General features: G+C 44.6%; 1 protein-coding gene across 4 annotated transcripts in view; it reads left to right on the top strand.

Moving 5' to 3' along the window:
- The first annotated feature begins 1,641 nt into the window (after positions 1-1,641).
- The window catches only part of SRC (SRC proto-oncogene, non-receptor tyrosine kinase), a 96,682-nt gene continuing 73,118 nt past the window's right edge, over positions 1,642-25,205 (top strand). For all 4 annotated transcript variants that reach the window (XR_006415684.1, XM_044440210.1, XM_044440209.1 and 1 more), the window contains exon 1: positions 1,642-2,042. The gene's annotated coding sequence lies outside the window, so the exon portion shown is untranslated. The remainder of the gene's footprint in view (positions 2,043-25,205) is intronic.

The raw sequence follows: 25,205 nt of genomic DNA, 5'->3' as shown, positions 1-25,205 counted from the left end.
TCTGTCTACTTGTTTCCTGGCATTGTACGGGTTTCATCCCACCATTCATCAGAGTTTCTTTGAACTAAAAGAAGCAGGGGAAATGTCAGAAAATGCCCTGGAGGATGACAACATGGTGTGGACACCTGCCTAAGAAACCAGGAGTACACAATAAGCGCCTTGTGTAGAGAGCCTCTAAAAGCCCGAGAAACTGCTCTGAAAAGAACGGAAACTACACTGCAGGTTCACAATCTTGCCCAAATAACAACCAGGAGTAAGGAATTACAAGCCCACAGAAATTCCTCAGGCAGAAAGGTGGTGCAGGTGGGAGGCGGCCCCTACGTTTCTTGATTGTCCCCTTTGTTACATTCTTTAGAAATGGGCGATTTGTCGAAAATGTAGGGCAAACAGGGGCAGGCTTGTAGCGTCCATGAAGAACCCACCCATACAGACCTCATTACTCCTGTAATTAGAACACTGCCTAGGAGTAAGCGCTGTTTAATTGAAGCCAACGGACCCGCCCCCGCTCCCCTGCAGTCATGGCAAAGAGCAGGCTGCACAATTGCAGCTCTGGCGGGAAGCGCCAGACCCCCCCGCCCCCACTGGGTCTTACTGTCCAACAAACCTGCGCAGGATCACGCTCCGGGGCCGCTCGGCAGGGAGTAAAGTCTTTACGTAGCAGTGAGACTTGCTCCCGAGTAAGCCCACACACGGGGACTCGGGTGGCACTGCTTCAGTCCTTTCTGTGCGCTTACTCACCGCGAGAAGTCGTGCCCAGAGTAGCACCCGAGCGGGGAAGAGGTGGGGAAGAATTAGGACAGGATGCCAACCCTCCCCCCCGCCCCCCTCCCCGGATCAAGGCAAGCAGGGCCATCTGCGTCTTCCTGGGCAACGTGCAATCGCGACGGCGTCCAGATCCCTCCCTTATAAAGACCACCGTGCCCCAAGCCGAGCCCTGTTCGTCTCTGGCCGGCAGACAAAACACGCGACGTCAGTTCGCCGGTGAAGGACGTCACGGCGTTGCTCATAGCCACGCCATAGCCACGCTCCGACTCAAATCCGCCAACAGGCCGGGCGCCCCCGGCTTCTTGCTTCGCTTGCTGCGTTCCCTTCTCAAAATTCAAGCCGGGGGGGGGGGAGGGAAGGAGAGGAGGGATCCCCCTTCTTAAAAGCTGTTTCCGGTTCTGCTGCCATATTCCCTTTTTTTCCTCCGAGGGGAGAGTAACTCTTGCAAATGAGCTAGAACAAGGCAGCCAGGGTGGCGGTGGCGCTAGCAAAGGAGAGAAAGGGAATGCAAGACCCGTGGTATCGAGAGACAGAGCCTGATGCCACGGCGACGGGCCCAGAAGGAGAGGGCGATGGAAGGGCTTAGGATTCCGCTTTGGAGTCCCCCGTGGTTGCTGGCCTGGATGCCCCAAGCGTCGAAGAGGCACTGAAAGATCTCTTTGGCTTGGGGGGGGGGGGTGAGGGGGAGAAAGGAGACTGTTTGAGCTGCAGGCGGGCGTGGACTTCGGCCTCTGCTCTGCTTCTGACATCACTTCTCGAAATCGCTCCAAGTTACAATCAGTCTCTCCAGCCATTTGCTGATTCTCTTGCCTTCACGCCGAGAAAGGGGGCTGGGGCAGCAAAATCGAGAGAGCGGGGTGAGGTACACCCCTCACCCAGTCTGGGGGGGTGGAGAGAGAGAGAGAGACGCGCCCTCCTCCCTCGCTCATTCACTGGCGCCCTCCACACAAAGCGAGCGCCCTGGTTCCGCGCTCAGCCCACCCACCCCCTCCGCCCCTTCGGTTATTTCCAAGCAGCGGGCAAGAAAAGCTCCCAATGAACCAGCTGGCGGGCTGCTCCGTCCTGGACGCTTCGTCTTTCGCGTTTGCAATTGTTTCCTCACACCAGAGCCGCTGATTCATTTTATTATCCTGACTGCGAGTCGCGCTGAAGATCTGCTCTGTTTCCGCGCTTGGGAGAAGGCAGGCAGACGGAGGGCGAAGGGAAGCAGGCAGCGGCGTCTCCATCTGGCTGTGCGTTCCCTGCCTCTCGGAGACTTGAAGGGGGGCAAATACAAGGTAAGCGATGCCCGGGGGCATGCTGCTGGGGGGGGGGGAGGTGTGGTACGGTCAGAGGGAGGCAGCAGATGATGATGGGTTGGCTAATATTCCGCTCGCCTGTGACTGCCTGGTATTAGCCAGCCCTTCGCGGCAACTGACTAAGCGAGCTTTGTTAATATCGTGCTCTTGGAGACGGAAGGCAGATCGGACGCGCAACTCGCGGCAGCCCGGCGTCTCCTGCTCCGCTTTTCTTTAAAGCAGAACAAAACGAAACGAAGCGGGCTGCTTGCGAGTGGCACAGACTGGCGAAATCTCAGCGGGTGTTAAAACAAACAAAAGGTATTGCTTTAAATAAAGTGTTGTTGGTGCTGTTATTGCAATGATTCGTGCTAGGTTTGGGCTTTGCTTTGGGGGTGGCTGGCTGAAAGGATGAAGCCGTCGCTCTGGACCCGGCTGTGCGCGACTTGGTTCCGAACCACTTTCTTTTGTTGTGGTTCCGCGCCTGGTTCACCGGTCATGATGCGATGCGCACTGTATAATTCACGTCTCTCCCGCCCGCGTAGTACATTTTTAATCAAATTGCTTGGGAAGAAGAAAGCAGGGCAGAAGGGGGGAGGGGGCAATCTGGTAGCTATATCTAGGCCAAAATATGAAATATTAATAGCCGCTTCAATGGTTTTTCCAATCCGGCTCCTCCTTTACTATTGGTTAAAATATTCATTTTCAATGGGGCTTTAGAGGTCGAGGCGGAGCGCGCGGGGGGGGGATCCCTGTGTTTATGTTGTGGTCGTGTCCTGGGCACGCCTACTTCTCTGCTCCCCCTCGCCTCCTCTCTCTCCCCCCCCCCACCCCGGTCATGCCTTGAGCGGGGATAGAATTTAATCTTGCTGAAAACTGGGAAGCTGTTTAATAAAGTAATAAATGGGGCGATCACAGCCTTGTAACTTTTCCTGCTTTGTGTTTGAAGCCAGTGGCTGTAATGCAATTTAATCCACTGCTCGTGGTCACAGAGAGACAACTTCTGTTGTTCTCAAACCAGACTGGGCAGTCTTTCCAAAGACCTTTAGGGGAGGAGGGCAAATGGTATTGGGCTGCATGTGTGATTCGGAGAAATGACAAGAATCCGATCTAGGAGTGTAATTAACCCTTGAATAGATTCCAGATGAAAAGGCAGCCTGGCGTGTTCAGTCCGCTGGGAACACTATTTTCTCCCCTCCACAAATTCTCACTATCCTTGAGGTGCTGTTTCCCAGAATACTGAATCCTTGTGTTGGGAACTGGATCTAGACCAATGAATGGAACTTAAGTTAATCCTGATCCAGACATAGTCATGTTTAGCACAGATCCATCAAGCTAACTGAAGTCCCATTGATTTCAATGGGTCTACTCTATATGACTCTCTTAATCCAACCTTGTGTCTGTTACAACGTGTCTATTGTTCTGTAACTGTGTGTCTAGCTAAGATCTTCCAGTTTGTTCCACTGAAGGATACTTCCTGCTCCCTCAAACACAAGCTTGCCTTTGGGGTAAAAAGTTTAAATAAGATGTCTCTCAAATGTATGAGCACGGCAGTGGTAAAAATTGGGCAAAGGCATAATGTAGGAACTTCCTTTCATAGAAGTCTGAAGCCAAACTGATTCCTCTAATGTATATTTCTCTCCTTGCTCTGTGCAAGTGACAAAATTAACCCCACTCTGCCACCAGAGAGGTTGGAGTAGCAGCCTGTCTTCACAGTAGCTTTCCCGTACCTGGTGTCTTCCAGAGGTGTTGGACTGAAGCTCCCATCATTCCCAGCCAGCGTGATCAGGATTGCAAAGTGGGGTATTTGCCAGCATCCCAAGACTCTAGTAGAGAGCTCACAGCCTTAATGATTGTACCATTTTGCTTTGCCTGGGAGTATTTGAGAAGTCAGATGTCCTGTAAGGAATTTCTTAGTTTGCATGTGTGCCTTGTGCAAGCTAGGGAGACCACAATAGGTCAGCCATGACCCAAAGGCTCCAAGATCCTGGAGCCAGCCTGGAGTGATTATTAGATGGATTGAGAAGTCTATCATGTCTTGACTAATATGGATAGGCTGTACATGGAAAGGGAGGGCAATAGCTTGGGGGTAGACCACAAGCTCTGCATGTAGAAGGTCCATGGTTTAATCTCTGGCATCTTTGAATAAGGCTAGAAGGATATTGACTGAACCCCTTGAAAGCCACTGCTGATTCCCTCAAAGGCAGCTTTTCCATATATCTAATTTGCTTGCCTATGAAATATGCCTTGGTGAACTCCCTTAAAGTTTCTGTGCTAAAAAGCATAGGCCTAAATAATCCCATTATGAAGTGCACGATTCTGTAGCAGCTTTGGCTAGCTGCACTGTGGGTTTACCTGGACACTTGAAAGCAAGTGAAAATTACTCATAATGAAGCCTCTCTTCCAGTTGTAACTAGTCAAGGAGTGGCCAGTGTTGCTGCTGACTTTCAACTAAGCTAGCTATTTCGAAGCTCATTTCTAAGGTGGGGGTAATGGAAAGTGCCATTCTGTCACAAGATAATAGTATAGCAAAGCTACGGACCTGCAGAGCTGAGCTCTGAAAATAAGATTCTCCCATTCTCTACTCAGAACGTTAAAGACCCCAGAAGGTTAATAGTTAAGAGCAATTGCCCTCTCCTGCTGTTGTTGGCCAGAAATTAGTGTCCCAAGTCATACTGATCAGTAGCCATTGATAACCTTCCCCTCCATGGTTGCTGGAACTCCCACTATTTGACCTTCAGCCAGAGGTATTTCTGGAAGCACTTGCATGTAAATGTACATGTCCAACACTCTGAAACCACCAGAATCAATGCCACAAACACAATTTTGAGTAACAATGGTTTTGAATGCTGTGGATCATTGCAGACTGCTCAGATGAGCATTGGAGATATTGCTGCTATCCTAATAAACCAGCAGTAAGCTTAATTCTATAACATATACTGTCTGTCTCTTTAATGGAGTTTATGTTTGACAGCTACAGTGCAGGGAATGGGGTATATGGAAATATCCACTTCCACATCTGAGGAGTAGATCTGCTAGAGCCTACATTAGTTTATCTAGTCTAAGGCAAGTACTGAAATGATCAAATTCTCTTGGCTCAAAACATTTCTCCTTTCTAAAAGCTTTGGCTAATCTGTGCATTCAGAGGGCAACCCCTTCTGTTGTTTTATTGATTTTAAAGGAAAGAGCTTGCTTTGATAGTCTAAATCACATCTATAATTAGAACTAGACATGTATAGGAAAATCACTTCAGTTCATTTTTGTCCAGGATTTACTCAGTTCACACTTTCTGGACCAAATATTGATTTTGATACAATCTGTGGCAGAGGTCTGTACAATTTTGAGCTTGTGATGTGATTGCAAACCAAAAACAAATGCATTTGACAGTGTATGTACATTGGAAAAACATGCATGAAAAATGTGTATGTTTGAAAAACAAGTGTAAAGTGATAATTGGTGGGAGAAAATATATACAACGGATGCATATTTTTGGAAAAAAACTGCATTGATTGCCATGTGGGGAAAAAAAACTAAACTGAATGGACTCAAGTCAGAACAAGCTTATAGGTGGAATTCAGAGGACTTTGGGGACTCAGGATTTGCTGTTTCACACATTCCTAATTAGAACATATTACTAGTTGGCCTCTTTTCAGTCGGTCTAGAGATCAGTTCTTGCTCTTTTTGAGGGGGGCAAATGAGGACAGATATGTATCTGATACAAAATGAAACTGATTTACCAACAGGAAAGTGATTCACTCTTTCTGCTTTTTGTGCCTAGTATGTTGACTGTCAGCTGTCATCTTGACCAGTAAAAGCTGGCATGTAAATAAACTGCAGACAGTGGAAAGCAAACATAGCTATACGCTTCTGTTTCTATGCTTCACATCTAAACAAGGCTTTCCTATCTCCCCAGAAATATGTGAGCTCTATAGGCCAGGAGCTTGTTCTGATCTTTTTCAGTGGTGAAATGCTTATTCCCTTTCTGACATGCTAAAGCAGCTTAGGAAGTCATATGTTAATCAGTTGCACTTCCTGTTTCTCCAACTAATCATTCCAATCAAAATAGGTTTTATTTTGAGCATTCTGGATATCTGTTCTTCAATGTAAATCTTAGCTGCTGTTTAAAGGTGTGTTGTTTAAAGGTATGCATCATTTGTTTGATGCTATTTGTATCAAGACAAAACATCCAATGGAATATTCAGACCTTGGAAGGAACTGAAGTTCAAGTGATCATTGGAAAGTCACTTGTGACTTGCTCATAGGTAAAGCCTAGAAATTCCCTGTATCAAGTGATGACTCTGCAGTTGCCTAGAAATGCCCATTTAAAACACTGAATCATAGACCCTGATTCTGACTGTTGATTGTATCTTCTGCTGGATGGAAAGAAATCGTGCATACACACCCCACTGAGTGGATTTTAGCTACCAAAGATGTGTTATCTTGAGGGCATAAAATAACAATTCCTGGATGACAAAGGAAATGATCAGTTAAAGGCTTGCTGAGGAATGCTGGGAGCTGTGAGACTCCTGTCTGCTTGAACCTGCACAAACTTGCGCCATTACATGTACTTCTGTTGCCCTAGATCAGTCCGGTTTCTCTGCACACTAAAATGCAATCCACAGAGGGATTTTTCCAATCCCTAAGCTGACTCTGCAAGTGGTGTAGCAGCTGTTGAGACTGGTAGTTGCAATCAAACCACTGTTCTAATTATTGATTTATTCACAAGATGGATAGATTAATACCTCCAGTGGGATTTCTTTGGAGGAACTTGCCTCTTGCATTACTGGCTTGGTGCTATTGCCCTAACTGGAAGAACTCCAATGATTTTGTTGAGTCCACAGGTAGTTTTTCTCCCTTAAATGCCTGGGCCTCATGTTGCGCATCCTTATTTTGATCAGAAGGCAGCTTGCTCACCATTTCTCATGTTTTTCCCTCCCACCTTTACTCTGGTAGAAACTATTAATGAAGGAAAGGCACTGGAGAACATCTGAAGTTTCAGTGTGTTCACTGGGACTTACAGATGATACAGAAGCTTATTCAGAAGGCAAGATAGTGTGAGCTGGTTCTTGCCCTTACTGCAGGTTTCTCCACAATTGGAAGAAGTAGATACTGTTGTCCAGATGTCATTTGTTGCAATGTGTTTTGCCCTGGAGAACATCCCAAGCACACTGGGTTGGCGTTTGTAATCATTCGTGAAACTCTGCTTGACTAGTTTAAAGTACGTACTTGCTACTCTTTCCCTATCAAGCACCAAGCTACAAGAAATGGTATTCAGAGGAATGCACAGTCGAAGTTCCCAAAAGGCGACTGAGTTCATTCATGCTTCTTTTCCCTCCCACCATGTCCCCCTTTGATAGGCGTTTAATGCTCTTTCTTTTTAAAGCCACTTTAATTCAGGATTTTTTTTTTTGGCATCACTTAGGAAATTTGAAAGGCTATCTAAAGATCTATTGTTTCCTGTGCTGTCTACTTTTGCAGCTTGGTTTTTTGCTTGTTCCTTTATCTCTCTGAATCAGTTCCCATGTGACCTCACTTCCTCAGTGTTTCTGGCCTTTCACACAGTCCAGCTGGAAAGCCTCCTGACTATCTTTCAGTTTAGATGGTGTCAAAAGTCCCTACAAGTTCTCTGCAGTCACCTCTTCTGCTACCGCAATCACCCTTTATCTCCCACGTTGCTCCAAACCAGCACGAGTGTGCATGCGTTTTTGTAAAAAAAAAAAAAACAAAAAACAAAAAAACTCTGTTGAAATCTTTTAGGAAAGTGTTTCTTGCAAAGGACCATGTCTCTGTGTAGGAAGTGAGTGTTAATTTGCATTCTGCCCCATTCCCAAAATGGCTTGCTAATAGAAGTCTAGCATGTGAGTTCCAGCCTTGAATCTGACGCAAAGTGTTTCTAAGTGCAAGAAGTTTTTCTTTCTTTCTTTTTGGCTTGTTGGCTTGGGGAACATTCAAACATGCAGCTATTCATCAGTAGCCTGATACCATACTGTCCAGGAAAGGACTTATGATTCAATGTTGGGACCTTAGAAACTGGTTCTCACTTTCAGTGTGAAGATATAACTTGATTTAATACCGTGCTTCTAAATTAGAGATGCATGGATTTCATTAAATCTGCTCCATCTGTCTTTCATGGATTGATTGGGAGTCTTTTATTCCGTCATTGTAATACTTGTGCACTAGCAACAAAGCTTATTGGCATATTAGAAAATATCAGCAAATTGAAAGCTTGCACACTATTTGGTCACATTTTGGTTGGCCCTAGTAAAAGTATTGTTGGACTTAGGATTTCAGCATTCATAAACAAATTCATGATACTCGAATTACTGCACTGACTACAAGTTGCAAAATAGACCTTTGAAGACTAGGGGTCACTGTGGCATTGGGAACACTACAGTCCTCTCATAAGATTTATTGTGTTTATAGGGCTGAGATGGGCCTGGATTATGTAAGAATTTTGTAAAAGGGCCATCCATTTGCAGTAATGGTGATCTGCAACTCTGAAGTAACATGGGAAAACAGAGAAGAACCACAAGTCTACATGTGTGTCATTATACATGTTTGACAACAATGTGAACTGTCATTCCTGAATTGCTGACCCTAATACTGCCTTGATGGAAACTTTGTTGTTCTCATAAAATCAAAGGCATTTTTCCCCCTGCAGTTTTAGGACTAATTCATGCAGCTACAGCTGGCTCAATATTTTTTCCTAGCCTCAGTGCTGTAGTAGTGTCCCTGTAGGAACTTAAACAAGAACTGGTTGATACACACAGGATTTTGAAATACATTTTTCGGGTGGTGAGCCATGTCAGAAGCTGAGAAAGATTCAATTCCTGCTCTTAATGCAGTGGGAGCTTCTTGAATTTTGCTGCCCTCAGCATCTGGCCATTCTATTACTGCATACATACCCTTGGTGCTGAAGGATTAGTGCAGAAATATGGGGCCATCCTGATTCTAAACACAGCTTCTTACATGTCAGGGCATGCTAGTACTATGTAGCAAGCTACCAAATGCTGAAGCAGCCCCTAATCTTCAGGTTTTCTCTCAGCAACCCTAAACTACAGAGCACTAGTTCCATTCAGGTTCTTTCCAGGCATTTGCAATCCATTGCCAAATGATCTATATGCTTGACAGTGGTAAACCCCAAAGCACAGTAGCTCATCCTGATGGTCGTGGTTGCCACAACCCCAGGAGATTCTAAGCTTTCAGGCAGCTATGTTGATCCATATCAACAAACCAGTTCCAGCAGTTCTAATCTCCACCAGGAGAAAATCTTATGTAAAAGGGATGAGTCTTAATGGTCCAAATGAGGCTTGATTGCTGTGCCAAGACCAAGCCACCCCAAAATTCTTTGCATGGCAAGCAGGATCGCTTCCATCAATATATTGCCTGCTTAAAGCTTACATGAGATGTCACATCACAACCGCATTGGGTGGTGTATATTCAGGCTGCCAGCCAGCACCTGTGGCAGTTTCTCGTGGGTTAAATACCTTGTGGTGAGCCCAGAGTGTGATGCAGGGCACTGTTGGTGGGAAAAGTCATTTCCCCCAAACTACTGTGAAGGCTGCAGCTGACCTCAGAGGTAACAGGGAAGCCCTGGGCAGGGGGTCATTGACATTAGGATCCCTGCTAACAAGTAAGTGCTTGTACTACATTCCTTTGAATCCTGGCTCCACTACATCAGTTCTGTTCAGAGACGGCAAAGCGATCGAAGGGTGATTTGGAAACAAATGTGTTCTGGATAGTGTGTCTGTGAAAGGCAAGGAAAGCAATTATAGCACAGAACAAAGAATTAGGAACTTTTAAGATCTAATTTTGTCTTTGACGCCTACTTCCCATCAGAATATTTGTAAGTTCTCTATCCTCAATTTCCTCTTTGGAAATATGAAAGGTCAGGTGAGCCTTAGTGTATCTGTGTTTGGAGAGTGTTTTGATGCTCCAAAATGTATTGGCAGAACTAAGTTCAGACTTGGAAATAACCATTTGACTGGTTAATTTCAGGAACAACAACCATAGATAGGAAGAGAAAGGGTTCTTCCAGTCCTTCCACTTGGTAGTCTTCTTCTGTGCTTGACCATGTGTCACAAATGAGCATCGTATTGCATGAAGGCTGACAGGTAAACATTTTTGTACTCTGGGAACTTTGATTAGGTGATGGGCCTTCAAAACTCAACAGGGAGCACATTCCAGAGAGAGGTGCTACAGTACTGAAGGTGCAGTCTTTTGCAAGCTCAGCCAGAAAAAAAGTCTTAGATGTTTAATCAGAAAACATTCCAGCAATTCCAAGTGTACAGATATGAAGTCCTGGGGGGAAAAACTGAAAGACAGGAACACACAATTTTTTTCCAAAGAAATGGGGAAAACTTTATTTGAAAAAAGAAAACTAGGAAAAAAGGTCCCCCCCACATTTTTTCCAGTATCCCACCTCCCCCACAAAGTTTTCATGTATCTGTCCCAGTACTCCCTAGCCAACCATGGTGGTTGGGGAATGCTGGGAACTATATCACTTTTTTCTGTCTGAACATGTCTAGGATTGCTGTCTAACTGTTCTGAATGCAAAGTCCCTTGCTGTTGCTGCTGAATAAGCATAGCCAGCTCCTAAAGATCTGAGGCTTGAAAGCAGGACTCCCAGGCCAAAGTGTGTGGCTTCTAAGTGGCCTTCTTGCAATCCCTTTTCAAATTTCTTCTGGTAAGTAGTAGTTTACTGCCCACATGTACTGGAAGGCTTGCTCTTGCCCAGTGTTGATATCCAGTCCACCAGTTTGTCTCCATGCCAAAGCAGATGAATCCAGCATTTATTTATTCTAATACTTTTATAGAACTAAATAGGTTAAAATCCTGTAGCGTTTCACGGTAAAGTACAATTAAACAAAATAATTAACCCTACCAATAATTAAAAGCATTCAGTCATTAAAAACATTACAGTAGCAGAAACAAGAGGTAACAGCAGAATCCCTACAGCTCAGAGGGAAAGCCTGTGTGAACAAGTTAATTTTCAAGAGGCATCTAAAACTAGCTACTATTTTTGCTTACGGCACTACATGCCCCAGTGTATTCCAAGCTTTGAATAACCCACTGAGGCGGGTGACTTAATGCCAAAACTTGACAAGACTTGACTGGCTATGGTATGACCAAAAAGGCATCTTTAGCTCTCTGGGGTCAAACAGTTATATATAAGGAAAGCTGCTCAGCTAGATATGAACATTATGGTTTGTTACAGCGTAAAATTCTCTGTGGCCAAACTCGATGTAGAACCCAATGTTGTTGCGTGTGAGACAAGGAATCTTTCAGGTTTGCAAAGCCTTAACTTGAGTCTCTAAAGAAAGGTGGAAACTACTCTTACAGCAGTCCAGACAGCCTTAAGTGTGTTGCTCAAAAGGGCATGTAAAACAAAAGGAAAACAATGCATTACTTCCCCCAAACACTGTCCGTCTGTAGGCTGCAGGGTTCTGCAGACTGGAGCTGCAATCAGGCTCCGCTTGGTAGGTGGCCTATTGCAACTTAGAAGCCATGGCTCTTGCCCGGATTGCTTGAGGCATCAACCATTGTCAGTTGAATTTTTAGGGAGGCAGTGAATGGCATGGAGTTGCAAGAAATAGCTGGAAGGGAGATGATGATATCTGGGAGAGGGCAATTCCTTGACCATCAGGGTTTTTTCCCCCCAGTGCAATGCTGTGCTCTTGCCAAGAGGCAATGGCATAGCATGGGCTTGCATGGCCATGAGCACTGATTGCAGATGTTGCTGTTGCTATTGTGATATTTGCACACAATGAGAAGCTCCTGTGGATTAATTTCCCCACAGAGCTTCCTGTTGTGTCTGCTGCCACCATTCTCAGTAGTCAGAGTAAGGCAGAGGCATTCTGTGGTTTCTTGTTGCATGCAGACCAAGCAAGGATGAGGAGTTTAAGTGGCTGACAGGCCATCCACAGTCCTAAGGCAGCCCCTGGGTTCTGGGTGGCTTATCAACTAGCTCAGCAGTCCGCGCTTGCCAAGTTAGGACATGATGATAAGTCATGGGGGTTGGCTCAGTAATCCGAGTAGTTATGGCAGCGCACTGTGTCTGATGGGCTGCAGCTAAGAGATTCAGCTGCAATTTAAGAAGTCTGTCCCGAACACAGGTAGCCTTGGGCAGTGCTCATATTATAGGTAGGCCATTTGGTGTCCCCCTCAAGCCGCTATCTGAGAAGGCTGTGGGTGCATGAGTGCCCCACTGCCTTTCCTCATGGACCGTACATGGTCCCCACTACTGCCTGCTCTCTAAGAACATAGAAGCCCTACTGGATCAGAGCAAGAGTCGGTCTGGTTCAGATCGATGTTCTGTGGCAAACCCACTGCCTGTGGGAACTGTTTCCCTTTGTGGCTGGTGGAGGAGGATGGGCTGGTCTCCAGTTCGACATTGTTTTGTTGACTCAGGCTGCCATCTGCCCAGATCTAGCACGGTGAAGTTGGTTGCTTACTTCCTGTTCCTTATGTGCATGGCAGTTTGAAACAGAGCTCATTCAGTGAGCTCAAGGAAATGAAAGTTTCTATACCTCTGAACTCCAAACTAAGTTTTGGCTGGTCCTATATCATATATCTGTGACTGAGGAGTTCTAGTCTGCAATGCGCAAGACTTCTCTCCAGCCAAACCTATTTTTGCACAACACTCAGTATGGGATAACCAATAGACTGCATGTTGCAAACCAAGTTGATATTATACATAAAGAAATAGCTTTAGGCCACCTGAATCATACACTCAAATGTTTAGTAGACTATCCTCTACAAATAGGCATGGGATTGCATGGTGCCCAGTTCTTCATTTCTGTGCAAGATACTGACCCAGTTCACCCAAAATGGCAGCAAATCACGGGTTACCTTATAAGGGTAAAATTGATTAATCCCATATTTTCAGCTCACATGCATATTAAATATCCTGCTTCTTATCAGCCTGATCATAGGTTGCTGGTAATGTGCAAACCAGGCACCTTGGGTTGTTTGTGGTTTAAACAATCCAAAATTAAGCAATGATTAACTTTGTATTGTCTAATGCAAACATAGACACACGGGGTTGTTCCACTGCACTCATGCAGCAACTAATGATTTTGACTGATCAGAGGCTCATGAAGTGGCAGCAGCATGTTACTAGCAATTAACCCATGATTAATTAACCCATGATTTGCCGTCATTACATGCAAACCAGCCCACTGTCATGTATAGCATCCCCATGCAAATAACATCTGATGAATGTATAAAAAATAAGAGACTGGAGATTGTACCCAAATGTGAGTTTTGGACCACCCCAGATCATGCATCTACAGAGAGATCCTCTCTGGGATAGCATATACTCAATTCTGAATTAAAGTTTATTGTAAAGCACGTACCTCCAGGTCTTTATATGTTTCAATATACATTGAGTATTATTGGCATGAAAGCACTAGACTTTCTTGTTGTTTCCAGACCAGGCAATGGGCTGGAAATAACTTTATGCCACCTTTCAGAGGACTCTCACAAATAGGTGTGGCTGTATGAGTTGGAGTGGTCCAAAGTTTAGTTCAGGATGCATACCCCCAGTTCCTTATTAGCAACTGTCTTCTGTTGTTGTTGTTGTTAGTCACAAAGTCATGTCCGACCCATTGCGACCCCATGGACAACATTCCTCCAGGCCTTCCTGTCCTCCACCATCCCCAGGAGTCCACTCAAGCTCACACCAACTGCTTCAGTGGCTCCATCTAGCCACCTCATCCTCTGCCGTCCCCTTCTTCTTTTGCCATCTATTGTTCCCAGCATTAGACTCTTCTCCAGGGAGTCCTTCCTTCTCATTAGGTGGCCAAAGTATTTAGAATTGTCATATATTAAAGAATGTTGCACCAAACCAGTTTTGATTAGAGATAATCATGTATCTTCATCAGCAGGCATGATAGAGGCACTAGAGGTATGTTACAGGCCAAAGCTAAACTTGCCACACAGGAGCATAGTAATAGAGTTCTTAAGCTTACTGACTCAGCTCTGATTTGAGCTTTTGTGTAAGGAACTAGGAACTAGCAACTAACTGTAGTTTCCTAGATCCACCCACTTTCAAGTCTCAGACTATGGGAGGGCACTTTTATCTTTTGTCATTGCTTTAACTATTCTTGTTCAAAAGCAATGCATGTAAGAGAGGGAAAAATATTTGCAGTTCTTCCAGATGGAGGACTCCTAGGACTAATAGTCAGAAGGTGTTGTGCAGCTGTTCCATCTTTTGTCTTTGCCCTAACAGATTTTCTGCAGTAAGAAAAATACAGGAGTGGTAGGAAAATGTGGGGGAACAACAAGTGAAAGATGCAAGTATTTGGACCCCCTGTAACATTTGTGAATGTCACTGGATGATGGCACTATAAAAACTTCATCTAGAAGTAATCTTGGATTAAGTCAGTTTTGTACTTCTGGATTTCATTAGGGGTCACTTATTTTTTCTCTCATAATTTAAATACTGACTTTAGGTAAACCTACTATCAGCACTAGGAAAGCAATACTAATTAACAATACTAGTACTAACTTACTGCACAGGAATCTTCTAAGATTGTCACAGAATAATATATATGAAGTAATTTGAGTGTTTAAAAGACTATATGCATGCTAAGTGATTGATTATTGCTACATCATGCTGCTTCAGTCATCAGGAAATGTCCCAGAATGTTATGAACAGGAACAACATTAAATGCAGGTGCTTCTTTGAATTGGGAAATTGCCTTGTCATGGTTATAGAAGGTGAAAGGTATTGTTCTGTTAAAACCGACTTTGATTTTTGTGCTTTGCTGGATTGTTTTTTTCTGGATGCTTGAGCTGGCATAGTACGTGGCTTTCAGATCTTTAGGATTACTTTCACATTCTTCTCCCATATGCAAGGTGAAAGAAATCCTTGACATTAGGTCTGCATTTCACAGTCTTGCCCCCATGCAGTGGTGCAATGGTAAATGTTGAAGCATGAATGCTTCTCAGGACAATCCCCATAGCCATGTCCCAAGGAAAGATAAACAGTGCAGGCTATTGTGTTGATTTGTGTGTGTTTGTCACACACGCACACACACATCTGTGCACACACCAAAGTGCTGCAGGACACAGTATCATACCCAATATATTAGGATCATCTGATAGTCATAGAACAGTGAGCAGACAAAAGGAAGTGTAGCAGTTAACACCTTTGAACTGATCAGTGAGACTTGAGATTGCATGAGAAAGGGGAAGAGAAAGACACGACATGTTCCTGAACACCAGGTTTTTCTTTTCTCAGAAGCACAGAAAGACAGTTTTTCTCAGAGTGGAGAAATGAGTTATAACAATTTTCATCTTCATCAGGAACAAGCCTTTTGTAAAGCCAATGGGTCTTGATTGCCCATTCAGGACCAAGCCAGGACAAATTGCTTTGCTAGAGAGAGCTCACATCAACATATCATTACGAGAATAGTCTGTCTGTCTGTCTGTCTGTCTGTCTCTCCCTCCCTCCCTCCCTCCCTCCCACCTTCTACTGTGGGGATTACAGCTAAACCGGGGGCCAGTTGAAAGCTGCCGGTGCTGGGCGCGGGCCGGAAGGGTGGTGCTGGCAGTGTGCATGAGGTGGGTGGCGGTGGTCACGCGTGTGCAGTGGGTCCAAATGGGCATGGCAGGCCGGATGTGGCCCCCGGGCTGTAGTTTGAGGACCCATGAGCGAAACTCTGGATAGGGAAGTTTGAGGAAGGGTAGCTAGGGAAGACCATCCTCTAAAGGCTATGATCAATAAGGAGGGAGAGCAGGCCCCTTGCACTTGGCCATCAACATCTAGCATCTGGGCAGCGGATTGAGCAGGCACTCAGGTCAGTCTTCGTTACTATGAGGAGAGTATTGTTTACCTATTTAAATTATAGCTGTTCCTAAAATTGCATCTGCACATGTATATTAGTTATGAGCAAGTGTTATGCAGATCAGTGTCTTCTGCTGTGGTGATGCATTTCTCCTTCCTTTGTGAGTGACCACCCTTGGGTTGGCAGATGACCTCATCTTCCCTGCCATTCAGAATGTCCTAGCACTCCAGCCCTATGAAACTGCCCCCCCCACCCCCCCCCACCCGCACGCTACCGATATGCATGGCCTTGCTCCTGTGTCAGTGACCTTACTGGTTTCCATGGGCTCAGCTGCTAAAAATATTGGAGAAAAATCCAGTCTTTTTCAGCATTCCCTATTAGTTTTGTTGATTGCATTGTTTTAATGGTCTGTAGCTTACCCCTACCACTGCTGATATTGCATTGAGATTATTGGTGACATTGGCTGTCCAAGGTCTTGACCAGAGAGCTTTCAGGCCCAGTGCAATTCTGTAAGCCTCTAGACCAGGGGTTGGCAACCCGCGGCTCTGGAGCCGCACGTGGCTCTTGAATCCCTCTGCTGCGGCTCCGACGCTCACAGCCCCCGATCTGCCACCCGCGCCGGCACAGCACAGCCCCCGATCTGTTTCATAAATGCAACACACTATAGTTTTTTATACATAGCATAAAATAAAAAAATGATATATGCAGTGTTGTTTTCATTTTAGAGGTCAAAAGGGTTTTGAAGCTCCTGGTGTTTTCTTTTCTGTGGGAAACAGGTCCAAATGGCTCTTTGAGTGTTGAAGGTTGCCGACCCCTGCTCTAGACAGTATATTGGGTGCCGCAGGATGCTACAGTTCTTCTCCTAAGTGCCAGTAGGGAGAGCTGCAGTCATGGAGGAGGAAAACCAATAAGGGATCTTCTCTTCCCCCACCTCCTCCCAGCTGCCCCAGAAGGCTTGCAGCTGAGACCTCCTAAGAGGAACCAGACAGGGAGAAAGGGGGGCACAGTGGGGGGCCAGCTGGCAGGGGGCAGACTGTACAAGATCCTGTGGTCTCTTCAGTCCCCAGCCTGCACACCAAATCTACTGGGTCCTGCACTGTATTTTGCACTGGCTTTTGCTTCTGGGGCATAGGATAGGTGATTGCCTGTCACCGATCCTATTGATAGGTTGTCTCTCCAGAGTGCAGCTTGCAGGACTGTGCTCTAAAAGTGAGGCTGTCAGGGACTGAACCTGTGACCTTTTAATTACAAAATGTATACTATATCCTCAGCTGTGGATTGCAGAGGCTTTGACTGCAGATCTGAGAGAATCTCAGGTATAAACTAAACTTTTCTACATCATGAGTAATTCTGACCTGAGGGTAAACAGGACTGCTCAAAGGTGGCCCTAGAGAGGAGAGGAACATGGGCTGGGACTGGCTGTGATGTGCTGTGCTGGAAGGCAGGAGTTCCCAGCCTCTGACTTCAGATCTGAACTATTTACCCTTCACAGTTGAGACTAAACATCCTGGAGCATTTTGCATGTGAGGCACAAAAGCTAGGAGGAATCCTTTGCTTTAGAAGGACGGAGGCTTGATGCAACAGTTGGAAGGAAAATATCGCCCTATTCCCTTATAAGTAAGCAACAGCAACAGGAGTGCTGAGTGGATGAAGTGACTGAACTGTTAGTGCTGCATTTTTGGCCTCTCTTAGAGAAGCAGGCTTTCTTCAATGAATGCCTTCGGCGAGTCACTGTCCAGTCAGCACAGCATCAGACTTCTTGGCAAGATAGTTTCACAGGTTACTGGCATTAAGTGCTCCGTAAAGTCAGAAAGCAGGGTAAGGGTTAGCATATTAGGTTGGTGCCTGGAAGACCCAAGCTCGCATCCCCACTTGGCTTCACGGCTCACTGGGGAATGTTGGCCCAGCTGTTATTCTGCAGGTTATAAGAATAAAATGAGGAAGGGCTGTGAATGCTGCTGCCCTAAAACCCCTGTGGAGGGAGGCAGGGATAAACATGTAGCAAATAGTAAAGCGCACGATCTGCATAGGAGATGTGGGGAGGCAGTGCACTGGCATTGCACGTCTCTGTATTGGCACTAGAGTCAAAATGGACCTACTTGCCACTTGGCTGAACTCTGACACATGTGTGCAGACAACAGATCTTGTTGAAAAAAGGTATCTGCTAAAGACAAAATGGAGAAAGCACCAGGAAAATGATATACAGAAACAACCGGAGACAGTGTGCCAACAGCACATTATGAAATAACATGCTTTGGGGCATGTTGTTATATGGTTTTCCCAAGCTGCTGAGTATCCACAAGAAGGCCCATATTTACAGGATTAAGATGAAAGGCATCTCACAGAGTCATATTTAAGTTAACCCTTTCACGGTTTTATTATGTGCTATATTATCTTTACTCTTGCTGCTTGTTTTACTTTGTGTGTTGTTTTATTATCATTGTTTTATTGCCAGCTAAAGATAACACCTCATGCTTCTGATGAAGTTGACTCTAATCCACAAAAGCTTATGCCACAATAAATCCATTAGGTGCCTCCAGGCAAGACCTTGTTCATGTCATCAACCTGGTTCATTCATCTATGGGGTGTGTGGAATCCAAATCCTATTGATTTCAACTTGTAAGCCACCCATGTTTTTCCAGCATTGCTTATATCTTTTCCTCTTGTTGCAGAAAATCCATTGAGGAGAGAATGGGTAGACCAGGGAGATGGGTAGACCATGGCATTATGGGTAGACCAGGGAGATTCCAAGCTTCCTGTGCTCTCCAGAGCTGAAGCTGGAAGGGCAGGAGGTGCAGCAGAGATGGCTTTTACTTCCCTGCCCTCTGGTCTCCTTTATTTTCATTAGTTTTTCAGCCTATCTATCAAAGATACTGTGAAAGAGAATGCAGTTGTAGGAGACTCTGGCTGAACTATATTCTGACATCTGTAGTCTTTTCCCTTCTCCACTCACCAGAAAGCCCTTTTCCTCCCTCTCCAAGGGCAATATTCCAACCATGGTGAGGCAGCCATCGTGGTGCTCTCTTTGCTGGCTGTGAGTGCAGCAGCGGAGGGTGGAAGGGAGAGACAGGTCATCCTGTAGTCCCTGTAATGCTTGCCCCCAGCAATCAGAGGATTGTTCTTTTAGTCTTTAATGGGCTACAAGACTGTTCATTTGTTGGAAGCAACACAGTTCACTGCCCAAGGAACCTATACAAGATAATCTTAAAGAGAATCTCCAGTTTGTATGTGAGAAGCAAAGATAACCAATGATGGGCAGAAGCCAATGCTGTACAAGAAGACTTGCACTCATGCAGAAGGGCTTCCTCTCCCCCCCCCCCCCCCGGTCTCCTTCCCTTCACCACTGTATCCACCTCAAAAGCTCCTCTTGAGGGTCCCCCCACCTTTCGGATCAGATTGTGCAGGCAATACATTTATTTTTAGGCTAGGCCTTCCCCCATAGTATGTTTATAAAGCTGTAGGTGATAGTAAAAATAATCACAATGGGTGTATGTACTAGGAGCAGATTGCGTTTATTGTTGGCAATCTTGGAAAATGATATAGCATTTATTTAATCTACACTGAAATTAATCTTCATATGATAAACTAACAGTTGTCATTTGAGCTGTTAGCAATTTTGCTTGGTCAGTTGGAACACAGGGTGGAAAAGTCTGATATGGAGCTAATGATCAAATGTATTGATTGCTGCAAAGATGGAATTGCCTTAAAATTGGAGAGCTACAACACCATCTACAACATATCTCTATGTGTTCTTTAACATAACAGTAAATCAGTCCATGATGTTTGTCAAAGCCTAAATAGGTTTTGGTTACAGTTGGATTTTGTTGTTCAATGAAAAATTTAATAATCATCACCCATAGTTTTTTTGTTATAAAAAGTACATCAGGAAATGTACCAAGCTTTTTGGTCTAGCCACTCAGCATTGTCAACAGTGATTAGCAATGGCTCTCCGGAGTTTCATTTAGAGCTCATTCAGTGGCTACTGATCCTGGTGGAATATATACTACATCCAGTATTAGAGGCACTATGGGAAACGGGAGATGGGAAAGGGAGATGCTGTTGCACTCAAGTCCTGCTTGTGGGCTTCCCTTGGATGGCTGGGGTTGTGCTGGACTAAATGGACACGGTCTAATCTTGCATGGCTGTTCTGTTCTTAAAGTTGAATTTGTGTATTCAGCATCATATGCTGACTTTTCTCTTGGTAGACAAGCAAGTCAAATATTTTAGGGTTCATATAGTAATCACTTGCCTTCATGCATGGCTGTGGGTTTCCTAGAAGCATCTTGTTGGCACTTCTGAGAAACTGGGTGCTGCACTTAATGGGGCTTCCGTTTAATCCACTGGAACTTTCCTTTTGTTCTTGCAGATGCAGGACTCACATCTGTACTCATTCAGATAAGGTCCATCATGGCCTCAACCTCCATTCTAATTGCAGAGCAATAATAGATACCAGTTCCATCTAAAGTGGAGCGCAAAATTCAAGAGCATCTTGAGAAGCTCAACCTTCACATTTTTAAAACAACCGTGTATTTTGCCCTTAAGGCAGCAATCAGAGGTGTGCACATATGTGGATCATATCTAGCAAAATAGGATGCTGCTGTTGTCCTTCTAGTTTAGTAGATCCCTTTTGATTCCTGAGGCAAAAAATTACTGTAGTTCCTTGGCCATTCTCATGAAACAGCCTCTACCAGGTACATGAACTTAATTTTCACCAGTTATGCAGATCACAGATTTCTGTTTTCTTGGTGCACCTTTTGGTTTGCATCAGCACATAATTATATTTTATTTCAAAATGCATATATTTTCTAGTGCGGAGTATACGCTTAACTAGTATTAGTTACCCCTAAATCTTTGGCCATGGAATAAAGTGGGAGGTGGGGAGGATAAATGATGTGGCTTGGCTTGCTCAGCTACTGGCATAACCAACTCTGCATGCCAAAATTATAGTATATATACTATATTGGTATTGTTCTTGATTAATGTGGGCATCTGCATAACATTCATAAACTGGTATATGCATGTTGCAGATGGCAACAATTGCTTATTTTATCCACTGCTTTACAGTGAGCAAATGAATTTGCACAAGCATGTCTAATAGTACAGAAACTTGTTGGTTTTTATGCCATGCCAACAGTTATTTATTGCTTATCCTGTTAGAATACCGGTGATGTGGCAGTTCTGCAAAATCTAAATGAGAAAAACAGCTTCAAAAGAAAAGAACAAAGCCACCCGAAACACCTGAAAGACAAAGTTTTCTTTCTGAGTAAGCCTTCACTGACTAGACTCTGCTGATGGCCCAAACTTTTGGCTCCACCCACCATATCTCAAAAAGGGGATACTTTTATTTATGTATTTATATTGTGATTTATATCCTGCCTTTTTCCTACAAAGGGCTCAAGGCAGCTTACATCATTCTCTTCCATCTTTTCCTATGGGTTTATGAACAGTAGACAGACCTTAAGATATTGAGCAGAGATCTGTGGGACTCCATTGCATTGTTGAGTGCAGGCTGCACATTTTAATCAAGAGTTTGGGGAGAGGCGTGCATGATTCGAGGAATAAGGAATAGGCAGTATTCAATATGAATACTGCATCTATTCATCAATATGAATAGATGCTTCAGATGCAGAAGGTTCCAGGTACAGATTCCTGGAAATTCCAGGCAGGGCTAGAAAAGGCTCTTCTGAGTCCCTGGAGAGGCCTGTCCTAGCCCACAGACAATGATTGCATTTGGACAACGTAAGCCACACTGAAGGACTGAACATGCATTGTTGCAGAAATGTGGGTTGCTGCTGAAACATAGGCTATCACGTTGTCTGGACCTAGGTGAGATAACAAAACAAGGTGAACAATCCACAGTTAACAATCCAACAACAAACCATGGGTTCCCTTCATTGGTGGTTCATAACTAACAAGCCATGGCTTATTTGTACAGCTGAGTTCAGACAACACAATAACCCACATTTCAAGCACTATCCATGAAAACCCCTGAGTGTGTGGGTTATTGTATTGCCTGAATCCAGCTAGTATGGAGCTAGAGGGGCCAGTAGTCTTGTGATGTAAGGAAGCTTTCTAGCAGCTGAGTAAGAGATGGCCAGGGCAATCCAGTGCATGCTTACTACTGTGCTCAGTGAGGCTTGCTCCCAGCTAAGGGTGCGCAGGATTGCAGCCTTGTGTCTGCAGGTAGAAAAGTGTTGGTTTTTTAAAGGGTTATTTCTATGTGCTAATATAATGGATGGTTGAGTTTTAAAGCCCACAGTGAGTAGGAAGTCAGCATGTGTAAGAACAAGTGACTATCAAGGCTGTTCTATTTCAATAGATGTTTGTGGGTGGTAAGTGAGAGAGAGGAGCACATGTGGAGCAGCTGTCATGTAAGAAAGACTCATCCCAGCTGGCTTTGGGCTTCTGTGTACAGCAGCCATCTGCCTGTCTCTGGCACAGACTTGCCCCACTAGTTGCAGGCTGCTAGGAAAAGTCCTCTCTTGATACTCCTTTTGGGCTGAGTTGCAGGATGTTGCTGCTCCAAACTAACTGGACTGCAGTACACCAAGAAGTAAGCTCCCCATAATGGCAAACCCGAAAGGGAGGGGAAGAAGGGCAGATAATACAGATGATGCTATCAGTAGTGAGCTTTTTTATAATATGAAGAATCAACTGATTATCTGGTGGCTTCCATAGTGAGTTTGCAAGAAAGACCAGCAGATACTTTGAACTAGAAATGTAAGCCCCGCCCTCTAGCGCTCTTTCTATTTTACCTGCTAAACCATGAAGGAACATAATGGAAGCAATCCTACATTATACCCATCCTAATTTTTCTGGAGAATCACTGCTGTTGCCCAAACCAGCCAGAAATCAGAGTGTTTTGGAGAGCATCCTGGGGACCATAGTCAGCAACTTCAGAAGAGTTAGTCAGAGATCTGATCCATGATGCTAACAGTCAGCATGGAGAAAGCCATACCAACAGCTTCTCCAAGGTTGGAAAAACAGTCTTGGAGAAGGAGGTTCTGGGGAGGAAAGAGACCCGAGAGGGGTCCTTCTGAGACTCCCCCAGCCTCCTTTCCTCCCCCTGAAGTGCTTTTGCTAGGCAGGCTGCAAAGCCTGTCTAGTGAAAAACTCAAATGATCAGAGGGTGAGGAGGCACAGATTGCCTCCGTTGCTCTTCTTGCCCTGCTGGGCTTCAGCCTGGTAGGCCATAGGAATCTTGGAAGCCTCCAAATCTGGGAGCTGTCAAGCAGCGAGGGTGCCATCTGTAGGGTTATGGCTCTTATTGTCCTGATACTGGTGAAGACTTTGTCATTACAACCCATTCGGTTGTGTGTGTGTGTGTGTGTGTGTGTGTGTGTGTGTGTTTTCATGCAGCAGTGGGATCCCAACTCTTACTGAAAACAGCATGCATAACCTATCTGGGCCTGTGAACTACCAAGTGACCTTTTTAGCAAAGAGCTCTTTGAATCTTTAAATTGTTTGGGTGAGGTTGGAACTCCTTTTAAAAATGTGAGCCAAACTTCAAGGCGGTGTAGAGTCATCTATTAAGAGCTGATGCTGACAGCCTCTGAATGTCAAGGCAAAACATGTTTCACTTAAGCAAAGTAGTATTTAAGACTCAAGCAAGGTAGCTTTAACATAGAAAATAAAACATAGAAACAAATACTCCTACATATCCCAGTGCTAGCTGTGTCAATTAATTTCTAGAAGGATGTCTTAAGTTACAGAAAATGTGTAATTGTTATGGTAGATCATTGAAATGCTCCTCTTTTCCAAGGAAATGCCCCCTACACCTGCACAAGGCCCTCAGCCCAAAGACCTCCAGAACAGTTTTGAAATTGTAACACAGTTATTGGCACCTTTTCCAGACATCCTGGAAATGAACCTGCCATGTATTTTGTCATACTTCATAACACGAATTATGCTAACCCATCTGGAATTAATGATGGTACCAAACTGGATATTATTCACTTAGATTAAACATATAAGCAAACTTAAAGTATAAATGGCAAGAATTCCAATCTGGAAAGTGCAGTTCTGCAAGGTACAGAGGGATCGCCAATAACTCCTAAGATATCTAGGAGATTGCTGTGAATGCCTCTGAAAGTGACTGAGTGAGATTTCCGAGCAATAGTCATAGCCTTGCGGAATCTCCTACAATGGTTGGCATTCTACAATGGTATTCTAGGAGGCATTTTAAATTATAGGCAGTTAATAGATTGGTGGCAAGCAAATGTAAGCATTTTGTTGTTATTTATTTATTTATACATACATACATGGATTTATAGGCCGCCTATAATTGCCGAGGCCTTCCTAGGTGGCTTACAATATTCTTGGTGGTTTACAATGCTGTTCTGTTAGGGTTTGAACCTACAGTGGGTCCAAGGAAATCAGATGGGGGGTTCACATGTATGCATACTAGTCCAAAATGTGAGCCAATAGAAAATCAGCCATACTGGCCACTGAATACTAGTGAATGAACCCAGTTTTGCATGGGTTAGTTTGAAACAGCAAAGCCTTTAAGCAGAATAATGCAGCTGTCAGGGCCTGGCACATTGTGTCCAACTTATCTGACTGAAGTCACTGCCCTTGGTCCCGCAGCACATGTTTCTTCCATGCTGCACTCCTGTAGCTCCCAAAGGAAGACTCTTCACTCCATTCCAGGACCCCTGGGATATGGAATGGGCTTCCATGGGAGGTGGTTGAAGCCCCATCAGGGAGGGTATTCAAGGACAGGCTAGACATGCACATGGTAGGCATGTCATGAGTGGAGCTGGCTGGAGCCGGGAGTCAGACTAGATGGCCCGGGAGACCCCTTCTGACTCTCTATGTTTCATTCTCCAGCAAAGCTTTCTGTTGATTAGGAAACTGCCACCTAGTGACGGAAGGTGGCACTTAAAGGCTTCAAACATACAAGCACTTAAATTAATAAATTAATTGATTACGAAAGAAACTGGGATGTGCCTCCCTAGAGCCCCCTTAGTATGCATGCCAAGTTTCAAGCATTTTAGGTTTCATGGTCCTTGTACCTATAATGAATGCACACATCTTTTGCTCTAGATCAGAGGTGAGTGACTTGTAGGCCAAAGCATCTGGAGGGCCACAACTGGTTTTTTGTTTGGGTGGTTCACAAAACAGACAGACAGACAGCTTTGCTTATTGGACAATATAGAAATTAAATTGAAAAATCATCCTTCAAGCTTCCCAGGACTGAAAGAAGTTGTAGGTCAACAGAAGAGTCAAACGAATATCCAAAGAGCCACAAGTTTCCCCACTCCTGCTAAAGACTGAGAAAAACCCATGAAAAGGGAAGCTTTCAGGCCAGGTTTGATCTTGTCCAAGCACAAGTAGACTCTGCTTTCTATGGAATAGATTCTGTTGCTCC

This window comes from Varanus komodoensis, unplaced genomic scaffold, assembly GCF_004798865.1.
Source record: "Varanus komodoensis strain SLA01 unplaced genomic scaffold, ASM479886v1 scaffold37, whole genome shotgun sequence".
Lineage (NCBI taxonomy): Eukaryota > Metazoa > Chordata > Lepidosauria > Squamata > Varanidae > Varanus > Varanus komodoensis.
This window is presented reverse-complemented; position numbering and strand designations above follow the sequence as displayed.